Here is a 12,632-nt window from a genome sequence, read left to right as displayed (position 1 = left end):
GAAGTTCAAGTCTCTGGTTGGGAATAACTTGGCGAAGGCCACTGAAACTCAAAAGCCAAACCTAAAAAACCAGGCCTCACTGACCCACCCTGGGGTCAGGTGTTGACTCATTTAGCTGTTGGAGACATTTCACTGGGGAATCTGGGTGGCAGCACAGCTTCTAGGAGGGCAAGACCCACCAGGCTGCGGGTGAGAGTAACTCACTAGTCTCCTCAGACAAAGGACTCTGACTTACCTCTCCCCTAACCACAATCCGCTTCAAAAGAGATGATTTTCCAAAACTACACGTAACGTTTCTTTCACCGTTCATTATTTAAGAAACTGAATGCTGGCAACCAGGGAGTTAGGAGATTTGAGTTATATTGGAGATTATACTTTTAAATCACAGGGAGGTTCGAGCATGGGTATTTTTCACTTGGCAAAATGGTAAATCGTTCTAAGTACTAGTGTGCTTTTTTAATGAGACAATTGATTGCATTGGTCTTGTTTAGGACCCTGGATACTACCATCAGTGTGTGATAAAATGCCCAAAATTTACCAGATTACCTGGGGGATGGGGCATTGTAGAGGATTCACTTTGACATAAGTTCACTGACCTCCCACATTTCTTGGTATTTTGATGGATACATAGTTGGGGTATCATATAGGATAGAATATTGTGTAGAGTGGATTAAAAGACAAGGAAATCATTGAGAAAAAAATAAGGGCCTGGAAGTTAGAATGGAAAGTTGTGAATGGAGTCTTTATAAGTGTAGGATCTCCATTTATTAAGGGCTGATTAGATGAAGTAGTTGAAGGGGTTAAGAAAATACCAGAGCTCTGTCTGGGATTTTTGAATCTAAATGACAGTAAAAGTGGTGGTGGCTATTTCTAACTGAATTGAAACTAACCTTTATAGTAGGACAAGTAACCTGTTGACAAGGATCTCCAGTGAATATATGCAAAAATCCTCAAGATGGGAATGAATCCCCAGCAAAGCATATTGTTTTGCAAGCCTTAAAATAAAAATAACATCTCTTCTTTCCAGATCTAGACATTAAGATATGTCTTCATAGATGAAAATGGAAAATAGGCACAAATGCTTCAACTTGAAATTACAGGGTAAGATCAATTTTCAAGTGCAAATTCTAGGAATAATTACCCAGTTTAAAATTTTCTTTTCTGCATCCATGTATCAGATTTATTTGTGAATTTATATCTCTTAAATTTCTGCAGAGTGGGAATTTAGTTGTAAGGCCCTTTAACTTGTGACCTTGCAGGCTGGCAGTGCACAAACCATGTTTCATGGCATTTGACATACATTTTTGTAGAGTCCCACACTGTTCTTAGGATTTTGGACTTATGAACATTTTTCAATCCCAGTTTTCTGGCACATCTCCCACTTGCTGTGCAGCAGGGTAGAACTCAGGAGATGGATTAAGTTCTCTTCATGGGGAGTCATGAGTAGTTCCAGTGTGGTTTTAGGAGTGAAGTTAATGTTCTTTAATTTACCATAAATATCGTCTCTTCCTGATCAGTCATTCTAGAAATAGATATTTTATCTCTTAGATAAAACCCCAAAACTTCTTACCATGATCTCTCAGCCCCTTGGTGATCTCCCTCCTAACTGTTCCCTCACTAATTCAGTTGCATTTATTGAGCCTGATCATGTCCTGGGTATGATCCTAGACACTGGGGATGTGGAGTGGGTAAGACAGACACTCAAACATATTATAGTAGGGGTTGACCACAAACATGTAATTTTTTTCCCATCCAAGATAGAAATATGGATTTTTATCCATAGACTCAATGAGTCCATGGCCCCAAATAAGAACCCCTACCCTGGGTGAGAAGTTTCAAACATAGTATATTCAGATGAGAATTCCAATGTAGTAATCAAAACTCCAAGCTTGATATAGAGATGTTAGTCCTTTCTGTGCTCCAATTCAGTCTGGAAGCCTACTGTGGGAAGGAGAGCTTGGTCCCCCTGCTCTGTCCTGCACCCCTGATCTACACTTACTGCTAATACATGCCCCTTGAGGCTCCAAGCAAGGGGAGCCTGGTACTAAAAACCATAGATGCTGTTTTATATGCTGGCAAGCTAAATCTCACAGAAGAAAAAGTTGTATGTGGCCAATAGTTCAAGACCATCAAGTATGCTGAAGTTTAAGAATAAAATGTGACCTTTGCAGGAATGTGTTATAATCTTATAACTGCAGCTCTGAAACTAGCCTGATTTCATCATCCCTCTTATAGCCATGAACATGGGCTGAGGAAGTAAGGAAGGTACAAAGACTGAGGAAAATTGGGTTAAGAATCAGAAATATTGAATGTTTTCTGGGATGAGACAGTATATCATTTTTCTTCTATCTAAAACTCCATTGAAGCTAGAGTCAAATGGATATTTCTTTTAAAGGTACAAACCCACAAAGACAGAAGACAATAGCAACAAAATTATGAAACTGGAGAGCAGATGAAAAATTTGGAAATGAGTTAACAACCTAAGAAAGCTGAATCCTAAGCCAGTAGTGGGGGAAAGATGAGAGGAATCTAGATTTACACTGAAGATTTTCCAGAAGGCTCAGGAATTGGTGGAAGCAGGTACATCTGGAACTGGGGGTATAAGGGAAGGTGGGGGAAAAGCATTTTGAGAAGCAGCTCTATCCTTAAATATTGTTCTCCCAGGCTGTGCCACTATTACTCTGACCAAAGTCTGGAGATGTATTTTCTGGAGTGAAAGAGAGGGATGCTAGATTGGGGGCTATGCTGGACACAGTTGAGTATACTGGTACTATTCAAAAAGCAGGGAAATTAAGTAACAACATCTGAGTGCTCAGTGCTAAAAGCTAATAATACCCACTCGGCTTTCAGGATACTGTTGCCTTTATCTTCCAGAGATTGAAAGACTTTTCCCTGGAGTACTGACCAGCTAAGAGGTAAGACCTCTCCCCAAGAAATGCACCCTGCCCACATCACCCTACAGTAAAGTTGCCAAGTTGCTCCCATCACTCAGAGCTTTCAATCAGGATTTTAGCTACCCTGAACAATCAAAGGATCACCGGATTTTTGTGGAAGGCTCTCACGTGGAAAATGGAGACCAAATAAACAGAAAAATATCAATGTGGGGGGAATAGAGCTTATGGAGGGAAAAAAAAGCTATCATTAATATATTTAGAGAGGTAGACAAAACTATCACAGCCATGAAACAAGAACAAGGTACTATCAATAAGGAACATTCACAGAGCAAAAATAAGCTCTTAGAAATTAAAAACGGGGCAGAGTCAAGATGGTCGTGTGGAAAGACACCGAGTTAATGTCTCCCTACAACTAGGGCACCTGCCGGCCACTGGTGAGGGACCCTGACGCCCAAAGAGACGGGAGGAACCCCCAAGTGAACCACCGGGGGTTGGGCCAAAGCTCCTGTGGTGGGGGCTCTCTGTTGGAACCACTGGACTTAACAGAGAACCTCAGACCCCAGGGAATATTCATCGGAGTGAGGTCTCACGGAGGTCCTCATCTCAGCCTCAAGACCCAGCTCTACCCAACAGCCTACAAACTCCAGTGTTGGAAGCCTCAGGCCAAACAACCAGTAAGACAGGAAGACAATCCCACTCATTTAAAAAAAAAAAATGGCAAGAAAATATGTCACAGATGAAGGAGCAGGGTAAAAACCTACAATACCAAATAAGAGGAAATAGGCAATCTACCTGAAAAAGAATTCAGCGTAATGATCATAAAGATGATCCAGAATCTCAGAAATAGAATGGAGGCACAGATTGAGAAAATACAAGAAATGTTTAAAAAAGATCTAGAAGAACTAAAGAACAAACAGAGATGAACAGCACAATAACTGAAATGAAAAATACATGAGAAGGAATCAATAACAGAATAACTGAGGCAGAAGAACGAATAAGTGAGCTGGAAAACAAAATGATGGAAATAACTGCCGAGGAGCAGAATAAAGAGAAAAGAATTGAAGACAATCTCAGAGACCTCTGGGATAACACTAAACACAGCAACATTTGAATTATAGGGGTCCCAGAAGAAGAAGAGAAAAAGAAAGGATCTGAGAAAATATTTGAAGAGACTATAGTGGAAAACTTCCCTAACATGGGAAAGGAAATAGTCACCCAAGTCCAGGAAGCATAGAAAGTCCCATACAGGATAAACCCTAGGAATAACACACCAAGACACATATTAATCAAACTAACAAAAATTAAATTCAAAGAAAAAAGAGCAGCAAGGGAAAAACAAAAAATAACATATAAAGGAATCCCCATAAGCTTATCAGCTGATTTTTCAGCAGAAACTCTGCAGGCCAGAAGGGAGTGGCAGGATATACTTGAAGTGATGAAAGAGAAAACCCTACAACCAAGATTACCCAGCAAAGATCTCATTCAGATTCGACGGAAAAATCAAAAGCTTTTCAGACAAGCAAAAGCTAAGAGAATTCAGTACCACCAAACCAGCTTTACAACAAATGCTAAAGAAACTTCTCTAGGTGGGAAACACAAGAGAAGAACAAGACCCACAAAAACAAACCCAAAACAATTAAGAAAATGGTAATAGGAACATACATATCAATAATAACCTTGAATGTAAATGGATTAAATGCCCCAACCAAAAGACACAGACTGGCTGAATGGATACAAAAACAAGACGCATATATATGCTGTCTACAAGAGACCCACTTCAGACCTAGGGACACATACAGACTGAAGGTGAAGGGATAGAAAGAGATATTCCATGCAGATGGAAATCAAAAGAAAGCTGGAGTAGCAATACTCGTACCTGATAAAATAGACTTTAAAATAAAGACTATTACAAGAGACAAAGAAGGACACTACCTAATGATCAAAGGATCAATCCAAGAAGGAGATATAACAATTATAAACGTTTATGCACCCAACATAGGAGCACCTCAATACATAAGGCAAATGATAACAGCCGTAAAAGGGGAAATTGACAGTAACACAGTCATAGTAGGGGAGATTAACACGCCACTTACACCAATGGACAGATCATCCAAACAGAAAATAAATAAGGAAACACGAGCTTTAAATGACACAATAGACCAGATAGATTTAATTGATATTTATAGAACATTCCACCCAAAAGTGGCAGAATACACTTTCTTCTCAAATGCATACAGAACATTCTCCAGGATAAATCACATCTTGGGTCACAAATCAAGCCTCAGAAAATTTAAGAAAATTGAAATCATATCAAGCATCTTTTCTGACCACAGCACTACGAGACTGGAAATGAATTACAAGAAAAAAACTGTAAAAAACACAAATACATGGAGGCTAGACAGTGGGCTACTAAATAACCAAGAGATCACTGAAGAAATAGAAGAAGAAATTTAAAAAATACATAGAAAGAAATGACAATGAAAACATGACGACCCAAAACCTATGGGATGCAGCAAAAGCAGTTCTAAGAGGGAAGTTTATAGCAATTCAATCTCACCTCAAGAAACAAGAAAAATTTCAAATAAACAATCTAACCCTACACTTAAAACAACTAGAGAAAGAAGAACAAAGAAAACCCAAAGTCAGTAGAAGGAAAGAAATCATAAAAATCAGAGCAGAAATAAATGAAATAGAAACGAAGAAAACGTAGTAAAGATCAATAAAACTAAAAGCTGGTTCTTTGAGAAGATAAACAAAATTGATAAACCCTTAGCCAGACTCATCAAGAAAAAAAGGGAGAGGACGCCAATCAATAAAATTAGAAATGAAAAAGGAGAAATCACAACTGACACAGAAATACAAAGGATAATAAGAGACTACTACAAACAACTATATGCCAATAAAATGGACAACCACGAAGAAATGGACAAATTGTTGGAAAGGTACAATTTTCCAAGAACCAGGAAGAATTAGAAAATATAAACAGACCTATCACAAGTAATGAAATTGAAACTGTGATTAAAAAATCTTCAAACAAACAAAAGTCCAGGACTAGATGGCTTCACAGGTGAATTCTATCAAACATTTAGAGAAGAGCTAACACCGATCCTTCTCAAACTCTTCCAAAAAATTGCAGAGGGAGAAACACTCCTAACTTCATTCTACAAAGCCACCATAACCCTGATACCAAAATCAGAAAAAGATAGCACAAAAAAAGAAAATTATAGACCAATATCACTGATGAACATAGATGCAAAAATCCTGAACAAAATACTAGCAAACAGAATCCAACAAACATTAAAAGGATCATACACCATAATCAAGTGGGATTTATCCCAAGGATGCAAGGATTCTTCAACATATGCAAATCCATCGATGTGATACACCACATTAACAAATTAAGGAATAAAAACCATATGATCATCTCAATAGATGCAGAAAAAGCTTTTGACAAAATTCAACACCCATTTATGATAAAAACTCTGCAGAAAATGGACATAGAGGGAAGCTACTTCAACATAATAAAGGCCGTTTATGACAAACCCACAGCAAGCATCATACTCAATGGTGAAAAACTGATAACATTTCCACTAAGATCAGGAACAAGACAAGGATGTCCACTCTCGCCACTCTTATTCAACATAGTTTTGGAAGTCCTAGCCATGGCAGTCAGAGAAGGCAAAGGAATACAAATTGGAAAAGAAGAAGTAAAACTGTCACTCTTTGCGGATGACATGATACTATACATAGAAAACCCTATAGATGCCACCAGAAAACTACTAATCAGTGAACTTAGTAAGGTTGCAGGATACAAAACTAATGCAGAGAAATCTCTTGCATTCCTATACACCAACAATGAAAAATCAGAAAGAGAAATTAAGGAAACAATCCCATTTACCATTGCAACAAAAAGAATAAAATACCAAGGAATAAACCTGCCTAAGGAGGTGAAAGACTTGTACTCAGAAAACTATAAAACATTGATGAAAGAAATCAAAGATGACATAAACAGATTGAGAAATATACCATGTTCTTGGATTGGAAGAATCAATATTGTGAAAATGACTCTACTACCCAAAGCAATCTACAGATTCATTGCAGTCTCTATCAAACTACCAATGGCATTCTTCACAGAATTAGAACAAAAAATTTTACAATTTGTATGGAAACACAAACGACCCCAAATAACCAAAGTGATCTTAAGGAAGAAAAACGGAGTTGGAGGATCATGCTCCCCGACTTCAAACTATACGACAAAGCTACAGTTATCAAGACAGTATGGTACTGGCACAAAAACAGAAATATAGATCCACAGTACAGTCTAGAATGCCCAGAGATAACCCCACGCACATATGGTCACCTAGTTTACAACAAGGGAGGCAAGAACATACAATGGAGAAAGGACAGCCTCTTCAATAAGTGGTGCTGGGAAAACTGGACAGCTACATGTAAAAGAATGAAATTAGAACACTACCTAACACCATACACAAAAATAAACTACAAGTGGATTAAAGACCTAAATGTAAGACCAGACACTATAAAACTCTTAGAGGAAAACATAGGAAAAACACTCTTTGACATAAACCACAGCAAGATCTTTTTTGATCCACCTCCTGGAGTAACAGAAATAAAAACAAAAACAAATGGGACTTAAAAGCTTTTGCACAGCAAAGGAAACCATAAACAAGACAAAAGACAGCCCTTAGAATGGGAGAAAATATTTGCAAATGAAACAACAGACAAAGGATTAATCTCCAAAATATACAAACAGCTCATGGAACTCAATATCAAAAAAACAAATAACCCAATCCAAAAATGGGTGGAACACCTAAATAGACATTTCACCAAGGAAGACATACAGATGGCCAAGAGGCACATGAAAAGATGCGCAACATCACTAATTATTAGAGAAATGCAAATCAGAACTACAATGAGGTATCACCTCATGCCGGTCAGAATGGCTATTATCAAAAAATCTAGAAACAATGCTGGAAAGGGTGTGGTGAAAAGGGAACCCTCCTGCACTGTTGGTGGGAATGTAAATTGATACAACCACTATGGAGAACAGTATGGAGCTTCCTTAAAACACTAAAAATAGAACTACCATATGACCCAGCAATCCCACTACTGGGCATATACCCTGAGAAAACCATAATTCAAAAAGAGTCATGTACCACAATGTTCATTGCAGCACTGTTTACAATAGCTGGGATGTGGAAGCAACCTAAGTGTCCATCGACAGGTGAATGGATAAAGAAGATGTGGCACATATATACAATGCAATATTACTCAGCCATAAAAGGAAAGAAATTGAGTTATTTGTAGTGAGGTGGATGGACCTAGAGTCTGTCATACAGAGTAAAGTAAGTCAGAAAGAGAAAAACAAATACTGTATTCTAACACACATATATGGAATCTTAAAAAAATAAAAATGGTACTGATGAACCTTGTTTTGGGGCAGGAATAAAGATGTAGACATAGAGAATGGACCTGAGGACATGGGCTGGGAGGGGGAATCTGGGGCGAAGTGACAGTAGCATGGACATATATACACTACCGAATGTAAAATAGTTAGCTAGTGGGAAGCAGCAGCACAGCACAGGGAGATCATCTTGGTGCTTTGCGATGACCTATTGTGGTGGGATAGGGAGGATGGGAGGGAGGCTCAAGAGGGAGGGGATATGGGGACATGTGTATGCATATGGCTGATTCACTTTGGTGTACAACAGAAACTAACAGTATTGTGAAGCAATTATACTCCAATAAAGATCTATTTAAAAAAAAGCAAAATGTGACAGCAAAGTTAAAAAAGTAAACAATACAGAGTTTGGAAGACAGATTTGAGGAGTCTTCCAGAAAGAAAAGCACAAAGAAAGAAACCAGGAGAGGAAGGAAGGCCAACATCCAAGAATAGCTGTTCTGGAAGGCAACAACAGAGAAAGCAGGATGACAAAATAAGACAAACTTCCAGAGCTGAAAGACATGAGTTGCTAGATTGAAAGAGCCTATCTAGAACCCAGAAGAATGGATGAAAATAGAGTATACCGTCATTAGGACCCTATGTCTAGGGAAAAAATTGTCCAAGTTTCCAGAGAGAAGAAGCAAGAAAATCAGGAAACAAGAATTAGAATGGCTGTGCACATTTCAGCAGAAACACTAGAAGCAAAAGGCAATGAAGCAAAGCTTTCAAACTTCTGAAAGAAAATTCTTTCTAAACTTTAATTCTGTACCTAGCCAAACTATCAAGAAAATGTCAATAATAATGACATTTTCAAGATATTCAAGGTCTCCAAAAACCTTCTCTTTCATATACTCTATGCACTTTTAAAAGAAGCTCTTGGAGAACTTGTTCCAACAAAGGAAAAGTAAGTGACATGGAATATAAGAAACAAGAGATTCAGCACAGGAATGGTGTGAAGTTCAAGTCCCAATGAGACACTGAAGGGAGAGCCCAGGATGAGAGACTTTGCAGTTGCAGAAGGATACTGGTCCTGATTGGAACAGTGTGACTTAAGAAAGCTGTCATCTAAATATAGCGAACACTGCTGAATGTTATACATGAAAATTGTTAAGAGAGTAAACCCTAAAAGTTCTCATCACAAGAAAAATTTTTTTCTGTTTCTTTAATTTTGTATCTAAATGAGATGATAGATGTTCACTAAACTTACCGTGATAATCCTTTCATGATGCATGTAAGTCAAATCATTATGCTGTGCACCTTAAAACTATACAGTGATGTATGTCAATTGTATCTCAGTAATACTGAAAGGAAAAAAAAGAATTAAAAAAAAGAATAAAAAGTCCATTAAAAAAATCACCAAGTGCCATTATAGCATCTTTTTATCTGAGGACAGAATGCTGCAGTGAGCCTGACCCTAGTTCTCATCTGTGCTCTCCTGTCCTTGCCTCCACGTGCTGATGAAGTTCCTGCTTCCTTCCCTTCATGCTGTTTGGATTAGCTGTTCATTCTGCCTCACTGGAATATTCTGTTCCTACCTCTTGGTGGGAGGCTGTGTCAAACTATAAAACAAGAGAGGGAGGGAGGAAGGGGGAGAAAGAGAGAGAGAGAGAGAGAGAAAATTTCACTCTTATATTACCACAGACATCCTGTACCCAGCTCACACTAGATCCTCCCAGATTGCCCATCTCTGGTAAGCCTTGTTTCCAGAGAGTTACTCATTGGATTTTCAACTGATGTGCCCAGAAGGAAGGAGAGAGGGAGGGATGGAAGGAAGGAAGGAAGGGAGGAAGGAAGGAAGGAAGGAAGGAAGGAAGGAAGGAAGGAAGGAAGGAAGGAAGGAAAGAAATAAGAGGAAGGAAAGAAGGAAGGAAAGAAAAGGGAGGGAAGAGGAAGATTAGTGTTATATGGAACACAATTTTCAAACATTCTCTAATTTAAATATTTGAATTTCATTCAAAAAAATTTTAATCACTTGCCTATGTTTTTCATAACTGTAGACAAATGGGTCTTCACAATAGTATTTTAAATTTCTTGATTAAATACTACGCTGGATAATTCAGGTTATCAGACCCTCTGATAGCCATTTGTCACTTTCTTTTCTACCAGCATCTGAGTACCCTCCTTCTTTAGAGGGAATCCCACACCATGAATGTTAGTGGGAAGGAGAATGCCACAGATCCTGAGAGAAACTTAAAGGAACAAATATTTTCTCTCCCCATCCCCTAAAACCCCAGCTTATGTGTATAACCTAGACTTAGCACCTATCTCTAAAGGAGTGATACAGACTTAAAAGTAGTTATTAAATCACTCACACCACAGTGATGGTAGAGGGGGTGCTACAGTGGCAATATCTTGGTTGGATCACAGACCTTCTGGGGCATTGATGTGGTTGAATTCCCCTGAGATGAGCTTCCCTTGCTTGGTTTCTGCTTATAATCTGTAATCTGCACTGGGTTCTTAAGGCTTCTCACTGATTCTGTGAGTTACCCAAAGCCTGTAGATAAGATTATTTTCTGCTAAGACTCAAAAAAGACTGTAAATCCATTAATGTTTCTAGTTTGTTTACATGTAACATCTCTTAATTTTGACATCAAAACCCCAGATAATTAGTCTATGTATTCTGTCTTGTTTTTCTTCCTGATCTGACGAATTACCACAAACTCTATGACTTAAAGCAACATAAACTTATTATTTTAGTTTTGGAGGCCACAAGTACAAAATAGGTCTCATGGACTAAAATCAAGGTTTCAGCAGGATGGAATTTCTTCTAGAGACTGTAGGGAGAATCCATTCCTTGTCTTTTCCAGCTCCTTAGAGGCTGCCTGCACTCTTTGGCTCATGACATGACATCATTACCCCATGCCCTCCAGCAGTGACATCATTCCAAGTTCCTTTTCTGCATTCATATCTCTTTCTCTGGTTCTGACTCTCCTCCCTTGCTCTTTCCCTTGTAAGGACCCGTGTGATTTTGTTGAGATGACCTGAATAATCCAGGACCCCCGCTGCATCTCAAGATTGTTAATCACACCTGCAGAGATGTGATCCTTTTGCCAATAAGGTAACATGTTACGGTTTCTGTGGATTAGTACTTTGGTGGGCTATTAGTGTCTCTACTGCAACATCACAATAATTTTGTATCTTTATTTTTTTTCTTTTTACAATTTCAGAGTCATTAGGTGATTTAAATTTTAAAAAGGAAGAATGCTTTATATTCTCTCATAGTTTGCCTTTTAATCTTCTAATTTTGAGAACCTAAATGAGCACACACCAAACATTTTGAGACCTTTTTAATATTTGTATGTGAGGTGATTTTTAAAAATTCATAAGTGCTTTTTTAAAAATATTTTATATATATTTTATTTTTGGCTGTGTTGGGTCTTTGTTGCTGTGCACGGGCTTTTTGTGGTTGTGGTGAGCTGGGGCTACTCTTCGTTGCAGTGCGCAGGCTTCTCATTGTGGTGGCTTCTCTTGTTGCTGAGCACGGGCTCTAGCACACGGGCTTCAGTAGCTGTGGCACACGGGCTCAGTAGTTGTGGCTTGTGGGCTCTAGAGTGCAGGCTCAGTAGTTGTGGCGCACGGGCTTAGTTGCTCCGCGGCATGTGGGATCTTCCCAGACTAGGGCTCGAACCCATGTCCCCTGCATTGGCAGGTGGATTCTTAACCACTGTGCCACCAGGGAAGCCCATAAGTCCTTTTTGAAAATAGGAAATGAGCATTTATTATTTCAAACATTAAGTTCATCTAAATGACCACAACCTGACATAGAGCTGGCCAAATAAACACACAGCATCGGTTAGAGGAAATACTCTCTGAAAGGTTGGGCAGAAAGAAAAACAAACAAAAAAAAGATATGCTTCCTATTCCTGAAGAACATATCACTTAGTTGACAAGATCACAAAAGAGGCCATCTCCTCTGCTGCTGGAGAGAATGGAGCCATTGATAAATTCCAGCTGTGTAGTGACTGGGAGAATGTGTGTTCCCGTGGGCTTCTCCGCCATCCATTGGGTTAATGTGTACTCTGTGCCTCTTATCATTTTAGAGGCTGTTCAAATGGCTGTAAATGGATATGGTCCTTTGAGGAGTTTATAACTCCAGAGATTGTAGACTCGATGGGATTTCAGTGGGAGCACTGGGCAAGTACACAGATGAACGACTAAAAATACGCATCACAGCATGTACAGCTGACCTTGTGCAGGCGCTCTATCATAAAGGGAGCTAGATATCTACCAGACGGTACCATAGAGCATCAACCAGACTTGTGGCTAGCTTAGATTTG

The 12,632-nt window shown here is 38.8% G+C and overlaps 1 protein-coding gene across 1 annotated transcript in view; it reads left to right on the top strand.

Moving 5' to 3' along the window:
• The window catches only part of LOC109552404 (uncharacterized), a 341,732-nt gene that overhangs the window by 53,617 nt on the left and 275,483 nt on the right, over positions 1-12,632 (top strand). Inside the window, exons 7-9 of the mRNA XM_073806936.1 lie at positions 1,028-1,101; positions 2,396-2,915; positions 11,311-11,413. The gene's annotated coding sequence lies outside the window, so the exon portion shown is untranslated. The remainder of the gene's footprint in view (positions 1-1,027; positions 1,102-2,395; positions 2,916-11,310; positions 11,414-12,632) is intronic.

Source organism: Tursiops truncatus, chromosome 6 (genome assembly GCF_011762595.2).
Source record: "Tursiops truncatus isolate mTurTru1 chromosome 6, mTurTru1.mat.Y, whole genome shotgun sequence".
Lineage (NCBI taxonomy): Eukaryota > Metazoa > Chordata > Mammalia > Artiodactyla > Delphinidae > Tursiops > Tursiops truncatus.
Note: the sequence above shows the minus strand (reverse complement) of the source record. Positions and strands in the feature narration are given on the sequence as shown.